This window comes from Tursiops truncatus, chromosome 10, assembly GCF_011762595.2.
Source record: "Tursiops truncatus isolate mTurTru1 chromosome 10, mTurTru1.mat.Y, whole genome shotgun sequence".
Classification (NCBI taxonomy): Eukaryota; Metazoa; Chordata; class Mammalia; order Artiodactyla; family Delphinidae; genus Tursiops; species Tursiops truncatus.
In genome coordinates, this window is record NC_047043.1 from 50,521,201 (window position 1) to 50,542,007 (window position 20,807).

At 43.7% G+C, this 20,807-nt stretch overlaps 1 protein-coding gene across 11 annotated transcripts in view; it reads right to left on the minus strand.

Moving 5' to 3' along the window:
• Positions 1-20,807, minus strand: part of OSBPL10 (oxysterol binding protein like 10) — a 376,374-nt gene that overhangs the window by 239,530 nt on the left and 116,037 nt on the right. The window lies entirely within an intron of this gene.

Sequence of the window (20,807 nt, forward strand, 5' to 3'; positions counted from 1 at the left end):
GTATATTCGTTATTATTATTATTGCATCAAACAAACTTTTTTTCTATGGAGGTTGTACTCATTTCCATTCTGATCGGCAGTGGGTGAGGGTCCCCACTACTTCACATCCTTGCCGTCACTTGTTGCTGAGGATTTTTTTGTTTTTGTTTTTGCCAACCTAAAAGGTGTGGAATTGTGTGCCGCAGTGGTTTAAACTGCACCTCTCAGATGACTAGTAAGGTGGGCAGAGTATGATGAGTTTAGTGGCTCTTCTGGTTTCCTCTTCTCTGAGGAGCCTCATTTAATCACTTGTCCATTTTCTATTAGATTGCTACCCTTGTCTTACTGATATTTAGCAGTTCTTTCATATACTCTGAAATCAAGTGCTGCACTGTCGGTGGTGTGTCATCATATCTTCTCCCCATTGTGGGTAGGTCTTTAACCCCTGCCTGGTCATCTCCTCCACTCCCATGGCCTCCTTTACGGCCTCCATGGTGACCACCATCTGCTCCTCACGTGATGGCCAGATCGCTCTTCCGGCCTCCAGATTCACAGAGCCATTTGCCTCCTGGCCCTCTCTCCTGCTGCCGAACATCTCAAACTCAACTGTCCCAAACTAAAGCTGTTACCCTCCCCGCTCCCTGCACCTCCTGCATTCATTTCCTGGTTCAGAGAAAACACCGCCATTCATTCCCATATCCAGTGAGGCTTTTTCTTCTCGTCTCCATCTTACCCATCGCTGAGTCCTGTTCATTCAACTTCCTCATTACAGGGATTTTTTCACTGTATCCACCTCCAGGATTAAATTACCTTATTTCTAGACACTTTCATCTCTCAGTGGGACTGCACTCCATTGCCTCCCTGTTCCCAGCCCTTCAACTCCAATATATTGTTTAAAAAACAGCCAGACCGAATGGAATTGAGGACATGGGGTGGGAGGGGGAAGCTAGGGCGAAGTGAGAGTAGCATCGACATATACACACTACCAAATGTAAAACAGCTAGCTAGTGGGAAGCAGCAGCATAGCACAGGGAGATCAGCTCGGTGCTTTGCAATGACCTAGAGGGGTGGGATAGGGAGGGTGGGAGGCAGACGCAAGAGGGATGGGATATGGGGACATATGTATGCATATGGCTGATTCACTTTGGTGTAGAACAGAAACTAACACAGTACTGTGAAGCAATTATACTCCAATAAAGATCTATTTTAAAACGTAAAGAGAAAAAAAAAAAAACCGCCAGACCTAGCAATCCCACTATTATTTACCCAAGAGAAATGAAAATGTACATCCAAAAACAAAAAGGACTTGTATAAGAATGTTTACAGCACCTTTATTCATCAAAACCAAAAATTAAAAACAACCCAAATGTCCAACAGGAGAGTGAATAAACTAACTGTGGTTCATCCATACAATGGAATACTACTCAGCAATAAAAAGGAGCTGCTATGGGAATTCCCTGGCGGTCCAGTGGTTAGGACTCTGAGCTTCCACTACAGGGGACACGGGTTCGATCCCTGGTCAGGGAACTACGATCCCTCAAGCTGCGTGGCATGGCCAAAAATAAGTAAATAAATATTTAAAAAATTAAAAGGAGCTGCTACTTATAAATACAATGATGTGGATGAGTTTCAATTTACGCTGACTGAAAAAAAGTCAGACACAACAGAGCCCCTACTGTGTGACACCGAACTCCAAGAAAGACATAACTGGAGATAAAAGTCAGAAAGTGGCTGTAGGGGTGTGGGGGTTGGGTGACTGAATGGAAGGGGACCTAGAGGAACTTTCTGGGGCAATAGAGATTTCCATATCTGGTTTGGGGTGGTGGTAACGTGAATGTACACAGTTGTCAAAACTCATCAACCAAACTGGCCGTCGACTAAACTGTGGCCATTTTACCGTATGTAATTATATCTCAGATAAATAAATATATACACATATGTACATACACATACCTGTATTTATTTATATATGTCTCCAACTACAGTGAAGTTGCTAAAATTAAAATCTGATCAAGTTATTTCCCCATTTAAAATTTTTCTGAGAGCTCCACAACCTCATGACAAAGGCCTTTGGAAGGTCATACTTACCTTCCTCTCCAATGTCTACTCTTTTTTTATTTTAATAAAATTTATTTATTTGGCTGCATTGGGTCTTCGTTGCTGCGCATGGGCTTTTCTCTAGCTGCAGCGAGCGGGGGCTACTCTTCGTTGCAGTGCGCAGGCTTCTCATTGCGGTGGCTTCTCTTGTTGCAGAGCATGGGCTCTAGAGTGGGCAGTTGTGGCTCACGGGCTTAGTTGCTCCACGGCATGTGGGATCTTCCTGGACCAGGGATCAAAGCCGTGTTCCCAGCATTGGCAGGCGGATTCTTAACCACTGTGCCACCAGGGAAGTCCCCCAATGTCTACTCTTAACTTTTCTTCCCTGATCCTCCCTCATGGGCTATGGTGCTCTCACGCTGAAGTTCTTATATTTTCCCAAACAAATGAAGTCCTCTTTCCTCTCTGGCCCCCTCTGCTTTGGGCAGCCCCACAACCCTTGAAGTGGCTGACTCCTATTATCTTTCAAGACTCAGTGTGGATGTCACTTCCTCCAGGAAGTCTTCCTGTTCCCCCAACACTAAATTAGGTATCTCCCTTGGGCTCCTGCCACTCCCTGTGCTTGCTGATACCACAACCCCTTTTACTCTGAAATGTACCTGTCCATCTGCCTCACTAGGATATAAACTCCCTGAGGACGGAGGCTGCGAGCTAGTCACTGCTAGATGTGCCAGGGATTGAGGAGAGCAAGTATTCAGTTAACATTTGTTCAATGGGTGAGTGAAATACTCAAAGCATGTTTTCTCCTCAAGCTAAACACAAAGGGATGGAAACTTAACAATATCAGTATTTAAGGAAAAATAACTTCAAAAGAAAAAGAACGTAAATATTTTATATTTAATACTTCGGTAACCACTGAGACACAAGAGACTGTATTATATCAAGGTCTGCTGCAAACAGAAAGGAAAAGTAACACAAACAGACTCGGCTAACTCTTACTCCAAAAGCAAAGATAAAAGGGAAATGGGAGTCATCTTGGGTTAACAAATAAATCTCAGGGAAGGCATACTGAGCAGGGAAGGCTCTTTGATGAATATAAAAGTGGTCACTTTTTCAGTTGATTTAAGGGGAGCTGAGCTTTACTCCAACAAACCTCTGTGAACTGTGTAAATTCTAACAGAAGCAGCGAGGAACCGAACAATGATCTGGAAACATACCAAGAGTTCAAAAGCATCAAGTCTAGACACTTCAAACTCCCCTGAGGGATCTGGCTGCTTGCCTGTTGCCAAGATCCCTGCTGACCCCAACTGCTTACTTTCCATAAACATTTTCAGATGGACTGCAAAGAAGTCACCTTTAAGGGAAGCAGCCTCAGTCATCCACCATCTCTAACATGTCAGAGGGGCACCGCCTCCCCTTTGCAAGGGAAAGAAAATGCACTGGTGTGAAGCTGCAAGTGAAATGAATTCCTTAAATATCAGGAAGCAGAGAATGTAAGTAAAGCTCTTCCTTTAGCACTTCTTGCTGCCAAGTGAATTCCCAAAGCAAAAAAGTGCAGGCTGTATTTCTTCAAGGGCTGCCTGATGTGCCAGAAGACTTCTGAATATTCCAGAACTGTGATGGGCTGCTGGGTATCACCAAGCCTTTTCTCTCTTCCTTCTCCTCCCAGGCAAGAACTCAGTGTATGGCCCGAGATTAAGGGTAACACATTTCCCTTTATAAATTCTTTTAAACCCTCCTAGATGCCTCACTAACCCCCTGCTCCATTATCAAGGTCTGAGCCTGGCATCTGAAATCTTCAAAACAGCACACTTACAGTGCAGGCATATTTGTGGGGCCAAAGTGAAAAGCAAAAATTGAGATAAATGAACCAACAAGTGACAGCCACTGTCATTCAAAGCAAACACACGGTTCAACCCGGCCAACACCGTTTTGTCGTGTTTTGAATTATTTCTATTGTGGTAACACACATAAAACAAAATTTGCCATTAATAGCCATTTGCAGCTGTGCAATTCAGGGGCGTCAGTTACATTCACAATGTTGTGTAACCATCAGTACTATCTATTCCCAAAGCGTTTTTATCACCCCAGACAGAAACTCTGCACCCATCCCCAGCCCCTGGTGTACCTTCTGTCTCTATGAATCTCATATAAGTGGAATCCTATAGCATTTGTCCTTTCAGGACTGGCTTATCTGACTTAGCATAGTGCATTCCAGGTTCATCCACATTGCAGCATGCATCAGAACCTCACCCCTGTCTGTGGTGAATTACTCTCCATTATATGGATAGACCACATTTTGCTTAACCAGTCATCTGTTGATGGACACCTGAGCTGCTTCTACTTTTTGGCTCTTGTGAGAATAATGCTGCAGTGAACACTGGCATACGAGTGTCTGTTCAAGTTCCTTTTTCCAATTATTTGGGTATACACCTAGAAGTGGAACTGCTTGGTCACAGAACAGTTTTTTTTAATTTAATAGCTTGAAAGAAAAACAAATGTTATTTTTCTCCTGACTATAAAAGCAATATGCGTTCATTGTGGAAATTCTGAAGAAGAATAATTACACCACCCAAAGAAAACCACTATTAATATTTTGGAATATTCCCTTAAAATCTTACTATCTAGCTACACACACACACAGAGTCAGACACACGTGGATATTTTCACTGAAACCAGCTTTTTCCCACTTGACATTGTATCGGGAACATTAACTCCATTGTCATTAAATGTTCTTCAGAAACATCATTTAATATCTGAATAGTATTTCATCAGGTGGAGCTTAACTTTCTTAACTATTCCCCTATTTAGACTGTTCCCTATTTTTCATGGTTATACATAACAGAGCAATGAACATCTTTGTGCGTGTTTCTGGTGGACTTCTCTGATTGCCATCTGAGGATACATTAGATACATTAGAATCACTGGGTCAAACCACATGAACACTCTTAAGGCTGTTGATAAAGACTATATATCTGTCTTCCATAAAAGTCATATCAACCTTCATTCCCACCAGGAATGTTAAATAGCTTTTTTTAATGTAAAAATACATAAATTATTAAAATAAAAATTTTTAAAGATTATAACAAAATATTACTAAAATTAAAAATGAATAGAATAATAGAACTGCCTTTATTTATTTATTTATTTATTTATGGCTGCGCTGGGTCTTTGTTGCTGTGAGCGGGCTTTCTCTAGTTGTGGTGAGTGGGGGCTACCCTTCATTGCAGTGCGCGGGCTTCTCATTGCAGTGGCTTCTCTTGTTGCGGAGCACGGGCTCTAGGCACGCGGGCTTCAGTAGTTGTGGCTCGTGGGCTCTGGAGCGCAGGCTCAGTAGTTGTGGTGCATGGGCTCAGTTACTCCACGGCATGTGGGATCTTCCCGGCCCAAGGCTCAAACCCGTGTCCCCTGCATTGGCAGGCGGATTCTTAACTACTGCGCAACCAGGGAAGCCCTAGAACTGCTTTTAAACTGTGTGCGGTAACAATTTTCTTTCTTATTCAAGAATGTGATCAAGCCATCTGAGGACTTAGCATCTATGAAAATGGTAATCCCTATTTTAAATGAACAGACCTGCTAAAGCATTAATATATTCACAGAGACATGTGGAGAAAAAGATATATGAGTGGCTGCCCTCACTCCCCAATGATCCCTCTCTGTCCCTTTCACCCAAGCTTGGATAGACTTAGAGGCAACTCTAATGCCTACAATGTATTTACTTAGAAAGATCCAGTGCTTGGGTTTTAGTAGAAAGGGCAGGTCCACCCTCCACCACTTTATGAACTAACACATAAAGAAACCAAACGGTGATTTTAAAGTAAATCCCACCTGTGACACCCACTTGTCACTTAGAGACAAGCCCCATCCCGGCCAGTGTGGTGGCTTCAGATGAAGAGGGAACAAGCCACACCAACAAAGGGCACCCAGAAGTCACTATGGAGAAGGAGATTCCCTAAACCTCCCTCCCATGTCAGCCAACAAGGAGTCAAATCCCACCACGGACTTCAGGTCCAAAGCTATGGTTCCGACCGCAGCACCAGCAACCAGGGGGCCCCAGAGTCCCCACAGAGGTGCTCTGAGGACCATCTGGACCAGAGTCTCCAATGACAGCAGGAAACACAGGTTCCAGCCCTCAAGTCCACTAATCCATTTGGTTTTGACCAGAAAAGGGTGTTTTGTTTTGTTTATTTTGGCATTTTTGTCATTTTTTGGGTTTGTTTTTGAATTTTGAACCAGTTGCCAGTCTTTAAAAAATAAGAGCTTCTCACAAAAATCCACATCTGGTTCCTCTTGAAATACCCAGGTATCTCAGCGTTGGGCCCATGTTCACCCCATAGCAATGAGAGGCCAGAGCTGAGAAGCAGCTGCCCCATCAGATGCTGGGTGCAGACCCACATCCCACCTTCCCGACCACTCAGGACATTGAGGCTGCCACCCTTGACCTCGAGCTCGAGGGCCTGGACCCTGCAAAACATTTGCACTTATGACCCTGGTCTGACAGGAATAATGTGTTATGCACATAAATATGGTTTATTTTTCATATGCCTGCAGATCCCACTGCAACTAATAAAACCCAAATTATTGAAAAGCATAATTGAATTCAGAGTACCTTTTACCATTAGGTATTTCCTGAAACAGCAAACACTATTAAGTATTAAATGGCGAGAGGGAACTCAAAATTTTTATTTTACTAATAACAAAAAAGATTAGAAACCACTCAATTAAAAATTTTTAAAATCAACTATAGTTGAATAAAGCTTTTTAAAAAAAGAATTTTTTTAACTTTTTTTTTTTTACTTCCTGCCTATTGTGTACAAAAGATGAGGCTTCCTATTGCAAACACAATGATGAGTAAGACACAGATTAAATGTCACGGGCAGATGGAGGGAGATGCCATGTGAAAAGTGCTACAACAGAAGGCTGAGCAAGGTGCAGTAGTAGCAGTTCCCACCTGGGAGCAGCACATGCCCCTTTATCAAAGGACACAGCACCTGGAATTCCCTGGTTGTCCAGTGGTTAGGACTCGGCCCTTTCACTGCCAAGGGTGCGGTTCCATTCCTGGTGGGTGAACTAAGATCCCACACGCCTTGCCGCGTGGCCAAAAGTTTAGAAAATTAAAAAAAACAAAAACAAAAAAAGGACACAGCACCTACCAGGCAGGGAGGTGGGGGGACAGGAAGCGACAGTATGAGATGGGGGGTGACACTGGGGCTGGGCATTGGGTACCATTGTAGCAGAGCTTGGATTTGATTGGAGGTCATGGGAAGTTGCTAAGAGCTTTAAGGATTCCATACGCTTTGGGAAGATCCCCGTGGAGACGGTGCTGAAGAAGACCAGCTTGGGTTCAGGGAGGCCAGTAAGAAGCGACCATGGGTGTCCAGGCCAGAGCGAGGAGCATCTGAACAAAGGTAAAGGGCAGGAAGAGCGGGGCAGAGAGGCAGTGAGGGCTCCGTGCCTGGTTAGATATTGGAGAGAGAATGAGACAGAGAGAGTCACAGAATTTCTGGCTCCAGCAACTCAGTGGATGTCAGAGTTGTGAAGACAAGACAAGAGACACAAGAAGAGCAATGAATGAGGAGTGAGGGTTTATGGGGCGAGAGAGAAAGGCCAGCATCCCACCTGCAGAGTCTGGCCATCAAGGGTCAAGGCAGGGCCACGCCCCACTGTCCATCCAGCCTGGCTGAGAGCCCCTGGCTTGGCACCAAAGCTTGAGGCACCTTCCTCCACCCAACCTGGCTGCCAACAACAGCTCCTACAGCATCACTAAGAGTGAGAAATCCGAGCACTGGCTTCCTCACCGAGGCAGGACTGTGCTTTGCCCACTGCAAGTTTGTGGGTAACCGTCCACACTATCAATACCAGACCCCACAGCAACATCGGTAGTCACCTCCCCAGCCCTTCGACATCTACACATGAAACCTCCCCTCGTGCAGTTGGACAAGCACTGAGCAGGTCCCAGGATCAGGGCCTGGTGCTGGGAGGTTGGTGGAAGTCTAAAGATGGACAAGACATGAAACCAGCCCTCCAAAGAACCTCACAGGGCAGAAAAGACTCAGATGTGAAGCTCCACGTACAGAGCCAAGTGTGATGGCCAGAGAGGATAAATGGATGAGTCTGTCTTGGGTCATGTTCCCTAGAAGAAGAAACTGATGTGGGGATTCCTGTGCCAATGGGTGCTGGAGGAGGTGCTCTCAAGAGAAACTTGCAAGAAAGTAAGGGAAAGGAAAAGGAAAGGAAAAGATGCGGGCTAAGAGCAGGCGAGCCGCGGTCTGATCCCACAGGGAGCTCTGGAGTCAACTGTGCTACAGACTTCATGCTGCCTGGAGGCAAAGGGCCAGGTTTTACACCCCAGTCACGGACATCAGTCAATGATGTCAGCCCCTGGGCACAGGACACCCCAGGGTAGGGGATAAGGGGTTTCCTCCCAGTCATCTCCAGGTTACGGAGCTGCTCTCCAGCAAGGCAGAATCTTCCAGTGAAGGATCCAGGTGTGAGGGGTTAGCAACCAACCCTGCTGTAGCCAAGCACTCGGTGTACTGGGCCATTAAAGGGGTTCTGGACAGGGTACCGACAACATCTGCTACAGAATCATTCCAGAAGCCCATGAGAACAACATTTAGGCAGGAGAACAGAGAAGGGTCCTTCTTCATCACGAAACTTTCCATCTTTCCACCTCCCTGGAAACTGTCCAGGAGGTTAACAAACTCACCTCCACAAGGTGCTTGAGCATCTCTGAAAAGCCTCGAGCATGGAGTGTAACTTTACAACCCAGGCTGAAGGCTGCTCTCCCAGGTTTGGGTTTTCTGTTGCCTGTTACAAACAGCAGCCAGCAGTTCTACCTGCCTCCTGCCCAGGACCCCTCCGGCCTCAGAGTGGATTTCTCTGACAGTACCCAAGCAATAAACGGGCAGTCATCCTCAGCCATATAACTGACAACATTCCTCCAATTTTTACGGTGCTTTTTACGCTCACCTTATAAAGTTGCATGTTTTACTTTCCAGATTTCATTGTGCGCACTCAACGTGTCCCCGGAGTGTGGCCAAGCAGTTTTAATTTTCCAAGAAGTACTTCTCTACCTCTCCTTTCCACTACAGCATGGCTGAGAAATTGGAAAAGGCCCCCAAAGCAAGTTTTCTGGGCAGCCTAAACAATCTGGTCCAAGACATTCAAGCAGGAATTAACTTTAGGAGAACTTCCAGCATCCTGGCTGAAGCCCCAGCCCCTGTCTTCACGTATTTAGAGGGTACATCTATGGCAATACACAGCTGAATAAGCAAATTCCAAAGTAATGAGATGAACCTTGTAATAAAAGATTATCTGCTTATCCAGGGGCAGCACGAGAAGGTATTCAGTAAGATGCCAGAGAAATTCTGAATCACCAACCAGGTGCAAAAGGAAATAGATGTTCAAATCAATTAACTCATTAATTATGATTTACCCTTTGATTAAACTCACAGATCAAATTTCTGACAATACTAGGGAAGAGTTGGGGAGAGGACAGATTGCAGGTTGGTTTCTTAACCAATGCAAACCTGCCTCAGTTGTCTTTCCTAAAATGTACACATTAATGATTTCATGAAGAAATGCACCAATCAACAGAAAAAAAGTTGACTGAAAGTTAAAATAGCAACAAATTACGCTTACAGTGCACTTTGCATGTGCCCAGAACTGTGTAAGGAGCTGAGGTATTTACATCACTCTCCATTCTCAGGAAAACAATGTACAGTGCAGGAAACAATAAAGGATATTGGATCCCTACCTCACACCACAGACACAAAAGTCCAGACAGAGTAAAGACTTAACTGAGAAGGGTAAACTTCTGAAACTTTCAGCAGAAAATAAAGAATATCTTTCTAAACCCTCCTACACTGTTGGTAGGAATGTAAATTGGTGCAGCCACTATGGAGAACGTATGGAGGTTCCTCAAAAAACTAAAAACAGAGCTACTGTATGATCCAACAAGCCCACTCCTGGGCATATATCTGGACAAAACTACAATTCGAAAAGATACATGCACCCCCTATGTTCATAGCAGCATTATTCACAATTGCCAAGACATGGAAACAACCTAAATGTCCATCGACAGATAAATGGATAAAGAAGATGTGGTACATATATACAATGGAATATTACTCAGACATAAAAAAAGAATGAAATAATGTTATTTGCAGCTACACGGACCTAGAGATGATCACAGTAAGTGAAGTAAGCCAGACAGAGAAAGACAAATAACATAGGACATGACTTATATGTGGAATCTAAAATATGACACAAATGAACTTATATATGAAACAAAAACAGACTCACAGACACAAGAGAACAGACTTGTGGAGGGGGAGTGGAGGAGGGTTGGATTGGGAATTTGGGATTAGCAGATGCAAACTATTATATATAGGATAGATAAACAACAAGGTCCTATTACATAGCACAGGGAACTATATTCAATATGTTGTAATGAACCACAGTGGAAAAAATATGTAAAATAATATATATGTATAACTGAGTCACTCTGATGTACAGCAGAAATTAACACAATATTATAAATCAACTATACTTCAATTTAAAAAAAAAAGAATATCTTTCTAGCTAACCAGAAAAGAACATATAGAAACCCTGTCACATTAAAATTAAGAACCTCTAGGGGCTTCCTTGGTGGCGCAGTGGTTGAGAGTCCACCTGCCGATGCAGGGCACATGGGTTCGTGCCCCGGTCCGGGAAGATCCCACATGCTGCGGAGCGGCTGGGCCCGTGAGCCATGGCCGCTGAGCCTGCGCGTCCGGAGCCTGTGCTCCGCAACGGGAGAGGCCACAGCAGTGAGAGGCCCGCGTACCGCAAAAAAATAAAAAATAAAATAAATAAAATTAAGAACCTCTTGACCTAAGGTCACTATCTGTGGATTGACGGGGTTTGGGTCAGAGCTGGGAGCTACTCTGAGCGAAAGATTTGAGTTGTCAGTTGTGCTGTGGGTTGATGCAGTGATCTGAGAATCAGCAATTTTTTAAAAGTAGGCCTCTGCAGGAAACTCTACTTATGTTTGCTTGTGTTGGCTTCCCAGGCATCTGAGATGAGCCTGCCAGGGGAGATGGCTGTTTCTGTCAGTGAAGGCAGCAGCTGTCAGTGTTGGGAAGCATAATAAAGATAATACAAAAAATAATAAAAATTTGTTTTCCAAAAAAAGCATCACAAAGTTAAAAGACAAGCTATCAATTAAGAAAAGATATGTGTAACACATACATCCAACAAAGGATAAGTATTCAGAATATATAAACAACTCATAAACCAATGTGAAAAACATAAATAACCTACTAGATAACTGAGCAAAAGACACAAGCTGGAATTTCACAAAAGAGGAAGAAAAAATGACCCTTAAACAAATGAAGAGCTGCTCTCTTTCTGAGAATCATGGATACCCAAGTTAACACACCAAGGAGATACTATTTATACCCAGTAGCTTAGCAAAATTAAGAAGTCTAATCACAAACATAGAAAACAAACTATGGTTACCAAAGGGGAAAGGGAGGGGGAAGGGATAAATTAGGAGTTTGGGATTAGCAGATAAAAACTACTATATATAAAATAGATAAGCTCAAGGTGCTACTGTATATAGCACAAGCAACTATACTCAATATCCTGTAATAAACCATAACAGAGAAGAATATGAAAAAGGATATATATATGTACTGACACAACACTGTAAATCAAGTATACTTCAATTTAGTTTTTTTAAAAAAATTAATGTCTAACAATGACAAACACTGAAAAAGATGTAGAATGACAGACGCTTATACTCCACTGGCAGGCATTAAACTGGTACACCTACTTTAGGAAACAAGTTAGCATCATCTTATAAAATTGAGAGTCCAGATACTCTAAAACCCCCAAATCCCATTCCTACATGTACATCACAGAGAAATTCTCGACCGCGTGCACTGGGAGACACACACACATATGTGTGCACAGTGGCAACAGTGCTCCTGGGAGCAAAAATGGAACTATCTAAACCCCTACCACCAGGTAAGTAATTCGCACAAAGGAGTGTTCTAAGAATGCACCACAGTTAAACACAATAACAGGGATCAACTGTGGAACCATAATGAGTGAAAACAACAACTACAGAAGACTACATACAACATACTTTTTAAAATATATATATATTTATTTATTTATTTATTTGGTTGTGCTGGGTCTTAGTTGCAGCAGGCGGGCTCCTTAGTTGCAGCTCGCAGGCTCCTTAGCTGTGGCATGCGAACTCAGTTGCTGCATGCATGTGGAATCTAGTTCCCTGACCAGGGATTGAACCCGGGCTCCCTGCATTGGAACAACTTCACCTCCAGGGAAGTCCCCACAACATACTTTTTAAATATATAAAACTGAAAACAAACAAAACTAAATGATAAATTATTTAAATAAATATTATAAAAATAATTTATATTATTATTTATAAAAAGACAAAGCAATGATGAATCAAGGGACTTCCCTGGTGGTCCAGTGGCTAAGACTCCACGCTCCCAACGCAGGTGGCCCTGGTTCAATCCCTGGTCAGGGAACTAGATCCCACGTGGTGCAACTAAGACCTGGTGCAGACAAATAAATAAATAAATAAAATATTTTTTAAACAATGATGAATCAAAACCCAAGAATTAATGGTAACCTGAAAGGGGGGAGGTGTAGGAGTTGTAGAACGCATGCGTAGGTGAGCTTCTAGTGGTTACATGATCCTTCCTTGATTGAGCAGTGAACTCACACCTGTTCATGTTCTTATTACTCTTATGACATATACTTATATATATATAACATATACTTACATATACTCTTTTGTATAAACCAAATATTACATTTTTAAAAGCTAGAAAAAATAGTAAATTGGTACAGCCACTATGGAGAACAGAATGGAGGTTCCTTAAAAAACTAAAAATAGAGCTACCATATGATCCAGCAATCCCACTCTTGGGCATATATCTGGAGAAAACTATTATAATTCAAAAAGATACATGCAAGGCTTCCCTGGTGGCGCAGTGGTTGAGAGTCCGCCTGCCGATGCAGTGGACACGAGTTCGTGCCCCGGTCCTAAAAGATCCCACGTGCCACGAAGCGGCTGGGCCCGTGAGCCATGGCTGCTGAGCCTGCGCGTCCAGAGCCTATGCTCCACAACGGGAGAGACCACAACAGTGAGAGGCCCACATACCACAAAAAAAAAAAAAAAAAAGATACATGCACCCCAATGTTCACGGAAGCACTATTTACAATACCCAAGACATGGAAACAACTTAAATGTCCATCGACAGATGAATGGATAAAGAAGTGGTACGTATATACAATGGAATACTATTCAGCCATAAAAAATAATGAAATAATGCCATCTGCAGCAACATGGATGGACCTAGAGATTATCATACTGAGTGAAGTAAATAAGACAGAGAAAGACAAATATATGATATTACTTATATGGGGAATCTAAAAAATGATACAAATGAACTTACTTATAAAACAAAAACAGACTCACAGACATAGAAAACAAACTTACGGCTACCAAAGGGGAAAGGTGGGGAGGAGGGATAAATAAGGAATTTGGAATTAGCATATATACAATACTATATATAACACAGATAAACAACAAGGACCTACTGTATAGCACAGGGAATTATATTCAATATTTCGTAATAACTTATAAGGGAAAAGAATCTGGAAAAGAATAGATAGATAGATAGATGTATGACTGAATCACTGTGCTGTACACCTGAAACTAACACAACACTGTAAATCAACTATAACTCAATTTTTAAAAAAAAGATAAAAAATAGTCATCTATTCATTTCATCACAGTATAAAATTACAAAATGGAAACAAACAATAAATAAGTGATTTTTTAGATTATATGTGGTATTATTATTCCCATTTTACTGATGAGGAAACTGAGGTTTAGAAAGGTAGGGTAACTTTCATACATACATTTAAATGAAAGTGACAAAGCTGGGCTTTTTTTTTTTTTTTTTTTTTGGTACGCGGGCCTCTCACTGTTGCAGCCTCTCCTGCTGCGGAGCACAGGCTCCGGATGCGCAGGCCCAGCGGCCATGGCTCACGGGCCCAGCCGCTCCGCGGCATGTGGGATCTTCCCGGACCGGGGCACGAACCCGTGTCCCCTGCATTGGCGGACCCTCAACCACTGCGCCACCAGGGAAGCCCCTGGGCTTTTATTTAATGTTAAGAGCTGAGGCTTTTAACACTAGGCTATACTATACGGTTTCCACCAGGAAGAAAAGAAATTAGAAATAATTCATATGATTCTACTCTTCTTACAGAACACCTATGCCTTCCAGGAGTGGTAGGACATAAGCACTATTTGCCCAGGATTTCTTAGCTCTAAAGTCACAATTTTTTTTTACATCTTCTTAACATGTTATATTGAACAGACAAAAAAAAAATCCTTTAAAATTCAATGAAATTTGCAATTTAAAGAAAACCTACAATAAAGCATTTTCTTTTATTTTTCAAATGCAAAGAGGATGCTGGAGCAAGGAAGAAACCACGCCTTACTACACGATGGGTGGATTGAGTGTTTCACGGTAAAAGTGATAAAGTAACCAGCTCCTGGTTCTTCTTTTCTTTTTGGCTCTAAGCTTCAGAGCTCTCTCACAACTCCACGTCCTAAGTAGGTGGTGTTTCCTCCAGAAAGAGTTCTTTGCCTACCACATCCAGAACTGGTGCCCCTCCACCGTGCTCCCCCTGTGCCCTGGGACTCCACGCCATGGTCTGGGATCTCCTTCCCTGCCCATTACTCTCAGAGGGAGGGATCCACCAATGACCTTCCACCCACACGTGGCAGATGGTGAGCAACAAATGAATGAACAACCGTCCACATAAAGGGATCGGGGGGACACGGGGTAATGGGGAGAATGTGCCCACTGCAATCAGACTGCCCTCTGTTTAAACATCCACTTCAACATCAGCTGGCTCAGCTAAAATAATAAGATCTTACTAAAACCTGCCTGCCTTGAATGATTGGATTAGCGGCGATAATGTATGTGAAAATGGGTCCCAAAGTGATATTAAACTGTGGGTGCACACTGAACGGTGGGGGGGAAGGGGCCCACATTCTGGTTCAACTGGTCCAGAGTGGGAAGTATTCTGTAATAATTCCCGGTACTTCTGTGGAGGTAGGTTCCAGAGCCTCTGCAAATGAGAGAACAAGGAAAGAAGCAGCACATACGGAGGCTTGCTGGGTCCAACACTTGTCACATTACTTAATAACCTGTCCCTGGAGAGTGGGCACTGCCACCCTGTCATCAAGCCGTGCCATTCTCTTCCCACCCTCTTCCTTCTGCCCCTCGAACATCTCAATCACCTTCAAAAATGATCTACCTAAACTTTCATGTAAGTCACTAAATGTAAATATGCTCAAAAGGGGTGTGTGTCTCGTGTGTGTGTGTGTGTGTGTGTGTGTGTGTGTGTGTGTGACAGAGACAGAGAGATGGAGGAGAAGGGAGGAAGGAAGAAAGAAAGGGAACGGGGGGGGAGGAAGATATTGGGGAGAGGAGGCAAGAAAGTGACTCCTTTTTCCATCAGAGAATTTAGCAGCTTCACGTTCTGGTTAATTCGTTAACAGAAAAGCTAAATAGCAATTTGTTTCCAACTCCAGCTGTTGCGGCCGACTGGTCCTATATTTCCAGCACGTACTCAGCATAACGAAATCCTCAACAACAAAAATCATTAGAAGAAGGCTGGATCCATCCTTTTTAACCCTAAGACAATTAAATGTCAAAGGTGCCCATCCACTGGCCCTCTCACTCCTCCTGCACATAAACCTCCACTAACAGTATTCCTGGAGAGGGGAGGGAAACAGATCCGAGAAAGGGCGCCCTGGCCCAGATGCTGAGACTCAGAGACTGAGCCAAACGGCCTCTGCACCCCTTTAACGCTAATCGGCTACAAAGAGCCTTTGTGCATTGATGCCATCCAACTGGAAAGGAAAAGGAGAAACCACCTCCAAGTTCCGTGAGGAAGGCTCATGGCTCTTCCTTCTTCGCAGCAATGATTTTAAAGCTGCCATCTCAGCAATGAGAGGGAATCAGTGCCTGATAAGACATGACGACACAGATGAGTCCCAATGCGTTAGGCTAACTAAAGGAAGCCAGGCAGTAAGTAACTAGTACATTCTGTCTGGTTCCATTTATATGAAATGCTAGACTAGGTAAAACTCATCTATAGTGGGAGAAAATCAGGGTGGTGGCTGCCTGTGATGGGAGGGGCAGGGGCATGAGGGAACTCTGGGAAGGTGGTGATGTTCTATACCTTGACATGGCTTTGGGTAACAGGTGCATGCAGTTGTCAAAACTCAGCAAACACACACTTAAGATTCATGCATTTCATTGTGAAATTTTACATCAAGAGAAAAAAACTGCAAACAGATCGTTAATGATAGGATAAAATGTTTACAAGGAAGTGTACTGATATTGGTGATCTACTTTGAAATGTATAAAGAAATAAAATGGGAAATTCCCTGGCAGTCCAGTGGTTTAGGACTCAGCGCTTTCACCGCCAGGGCCCGGGTTCAATCCCTGGTCGGGGAACTAGGATCCTGAAAGCCATGTGGGTGGGGGAAAGAAGGAAGGAAGGGAGGGAGGGAGGGAGGGAGGAAGGAAGGAAGGGAGGGAGGAAGGAAGGAAATGGGTTGACAGATGGATAGATGGAAAGCTATGTAATAAAGCAGGTATAATGAAATGTTCATTGTAGAGTCCAGATGATAGATATATGTGTGCTCCCTATACAACTCTACCAACTTTCCTGTATGCTTGAAATTTTTCAAAATAAAATGTTCAGGGAGCAAGGGGAAAGTTAGCCATACGGGGGGTGGGGGGTAGGTAAGCTAACTGCTAAGAAAAAGCACAGAAGCTACTGTACCCACTGGGGTTTAAGGCAGCTGTGACCTGCTCTGACAAAAGGAAAAGAGAAAGAGGGCAAAGTTGAGCATGATAGCAGTCATTTATTGGGCAACCACCATACATCAGAGATGTGCGTTAGAGAGTCACCTGTTATCTGATTTTACCATCACAAGCTCCCTGCATGATAAGCATATCATCATTTTATAGATAAGCCGACTAAAACTCAGAATGGCGTAATAACTTACCTGTGGTCATCAGGCTGGAAACTGAAACTGGTTCTGCCAGCCACGAAACCCCAGGGCTACATAGGAAAGAGCACCATGAGCCCAGCACTTCTTCCCTCTTCCCAAGGTCAGGACCGTGCCAAGGGCACAGGCATGGCAGGAAACCACTCCTACACAGTAGTGCCACCTGCCACACAGTTGTAACAGCACTGACAGCTGCACTGAATCCCAGTCACTGAATTCTCCCAATAGCCCCGGAGTCTCCCACACTCAGTCCTTCTCCCTCTGTTCTTTGCACTTCAAGAATCTATCTACCCACCAGAGTTTTAGTCATCACATCTATACAAACACCCTGGTCACAAATATTGCAAAGTTCAGCACTATCCAACAGTCTTCAAGCCCACCTGCCTTCCTGCTCTGCAGAGGTGAGAAAGCTAGATGCTCCCTTCACCGACTCTCTTGCAGCTAGATTCTTACAGGCAGATGCACCCACGCAAGATTTCAAATGCAGAGGGGAACAACAGGAGGCAGCAGCCACAGGCTGGGAGGTCAGAACTTGCAGCAAGACAGGACAGTGGGAGGCGTGTTTGACGTCTTGGAGCAGCTGTGCAGAGGGTTTAGTGTTCTGCCTCTACTGTCACAGGTACTGGGGTGGGAGTGAATTAGAACCACGTTATGGTTGCGATTTGGTTGGAGACAAGCTGTGTCATTGCTGAACGTGTTGAAGCTTGGTTCTCCCAGAAATACTGTCTAATTAAACCTGTCTAATAAATCGCCTGCTGCTTAGATGGCTTAGAAGGAATCTACTGTCTGCAACGAAGATCCTAACTCTGCTTCTGAGCAGCTCCGAGACAGTCTCCCAAGTTACGAGCCTACACAACGGCCTGCCAGACAACAAAACTCCCTAGTACAGGACGTAAGCTTCCCACTTTCCATGTTGGAGGGAGGGCAGGAGAGGACAAGAGGAACAGGGAGAACATATTACAGTCTGTCAGCTTCTAGGAATATACACACGGTCTCCCAGAACAGCAAACCTAGAACAGCCTTTCAAATATCCAAGGTAACAGCAACAAGAGAGCACATAAAAAATGAGGGCCTTTCAAGGACCTCTGCCTCACACCCTAGACTAGGATTTGGAATAAAGCAGGTCATTCTTGGAGGCCACTTCAGGTAAGAATAATCTCATTCAAAAGTCATGTTGGCATGGTGATTTGAGAACAGCCTAATGATGTACAAAGGCATGACTGTTTTTTAACTACCACAACTTACACAGAAATAAATATTTTTGTTCCCTCCAATGAAAGACCCTCAGAGGCTCCTGGCTTATTGTCATTACCCATAACCTTTAGGTCCATTGAGACAAATCCATCTGCTCTGAGCATGGTTATGAGATTGGGAAACAGCAGAAAGCAAGTCAGAGCGATTTTTAGTCAAAAATAAGGTAAGACCACAAAGCGGGCAGACTTCTTTTCTGCAGTGGCTTGTACTTGTTCTGAAGGCAATTCCAAAAAAGTAGCTTTCAAAATAATTTGAGCGATGGTAGCACTGTTGTAAAAACGACTCTTGCCATTCTTGGAGATACATATATTTGGGAATTCCTGTTGGGGAAAATACACCTTCAGAGTCACTTCATATAGTGTGAGATTGAAGTGTGGTCATTTGTTTCTTGGTTAATTGTGTGTGCACCAACCAAGAAGAAAGAAAAAATTTTTAATCTGCTGTGGTCTAGCCTCTGCGGCCACTGGCAAAGGTGCAGGAAGGCTCATGCCGCCATGAAACCTGGGGACCACAAAGTTAACTTAGAGCGACAGTGTGACTTTGGCACTGAATAGCCATTTACCTGATTCACTTTAGTCCTGGCCTGATTTCTTCCAATAGCTGGCCCTCTGGCTACTGCTCAGGGCTTAAGTAAAGAGTGAATTATAACTCTTTTATCGAAAAAGTCAAAAAGCAGAAAATGACACTGCTCCTCACAAATCAGTCCTTAAAAGATCTTCTCCACCAAGACTCATTTATACCTTTCAGGCTTTACTAGATCTCAATGTACTAACACCTGTCAGATACGCAGGTGCATTTGGCTCTTGAATAAAACCAACTGGTAGGCACACACATCAAGGCTTTGCAAAAGTAAAAGTACAAAATGACAGGACTCAAAAGAAATGTACAAAAATGAAAATACAGTTGTATGATCCCAAGAGCAGTGAGATTAAGGGAAAATTTTTCCCAGAAGAAGCCTTTTTTGTTATAATAACTGAGAAGTTATTGAAAAATAATACAAAAGCATCTTCCTCACCACAGATACTAAATCTCAACTGAGATGTTTATGTCCCAAGTACTGGATTCTCTCCTCCGTCACCCACAGAAGCCGAGGGTGCTTCAGCCTTGTTTTCCAAAAAGCTGCTAAACCAGAGATAAGCAAACAATGGCCTATGGGCCAAATGCAGCCCACCACTCGTTTTTTGTAAATAACGTTTTCTTGGAACACAGCCATGCCTGTTTGTTTACATACCGTCCATGGCTGCTTTCATGCTACAACAGCAGAGTTGAAATTACTTACTATCTGACCCTTTACAGAAAGTTTGCCAACCCCTATACCTAACCAGAGGAAGAGCCACTGCAGCACATGGAGAGCTCACTAGTGCACCATGGGAAGTGTCCCCCAAAGGTCAAACACCATCTCTAGGGAGCCAGGGTGTGGTCCAAAAGAGCAGTTCTTCAAGAATGGAGGAGTGTGCAAGAAAAACAAACACGCCACATCTTCCAACGTGCCAAGGCCCAGGCCAGAGCCACTGCCAAGCAACTAAAGAATGCTCTGTCCTAAGACCTGCTAGGAAACATCAGTCCCCAGGGAAGTCTCAAATGTTTAATGCAACCTAATCAGATTTAGCTAGGTACCTTCCAGAATTCAGAAGTGCATCTTCTATTTCATCATCTCCAGAAACAGTGCACTATCTACTGACAGATTCAAAGCAGTCCTAAAGACTGGTTCTTTATTCATAATTTGGAAAATAAAATAAAAGCAACATTGGCTACAGAAAGCTACTACTAAACCCACTTCTGGACTTCCCTGATGGCACAGTGCTTAAGAATCCGCCTGTCAATGAAGAGGACACAGGTTCGAGCCCTGGTCCGGGAAGATCCCACACGCTGTGGAGCAACTAAGCCCGTGCGCCACAACTACTGAGCCTGCGCTCTAAAGCCCGCGAGCTACAACTACTGAGCCCATGTGTCACAACTACTGAAGCCTGCGCGCCTAAAGTCGGTGCTCCGCAATGAGCAGCCACCGCAATGAGAAGACTGCGCACCGCAACAAAGAGTAGCCCCCGCTTGCCTCAACTAGAGAAAAGCCCGCGTGCAGCAATGAAGACCCAATGCAGCCAAAAATTAATTCATTAATTAATTCGTTAATTAAAAGTTAAAAAGAAACAGTTCTCTTTGCGATATAGGGAATCGCAGGTGGTCCAGTGGTTAGGACTCCGCACTTTCACTGCCAAGGGCCCAGGTTCAATCCCTGGTTGGAGAACTAAGATCCCACAAACCCTACGGCCAAAAAAAAAAAAGTGACTTATTCTTTGCAATATATTAGAGGAAATTAGCATCAGACTCAGAGATAAGATATCCCCAACACGATCTTTTAATACCCCAGGAACACAGGGTTCAAACATAGCTCTCTGCACGTTTTGAAATG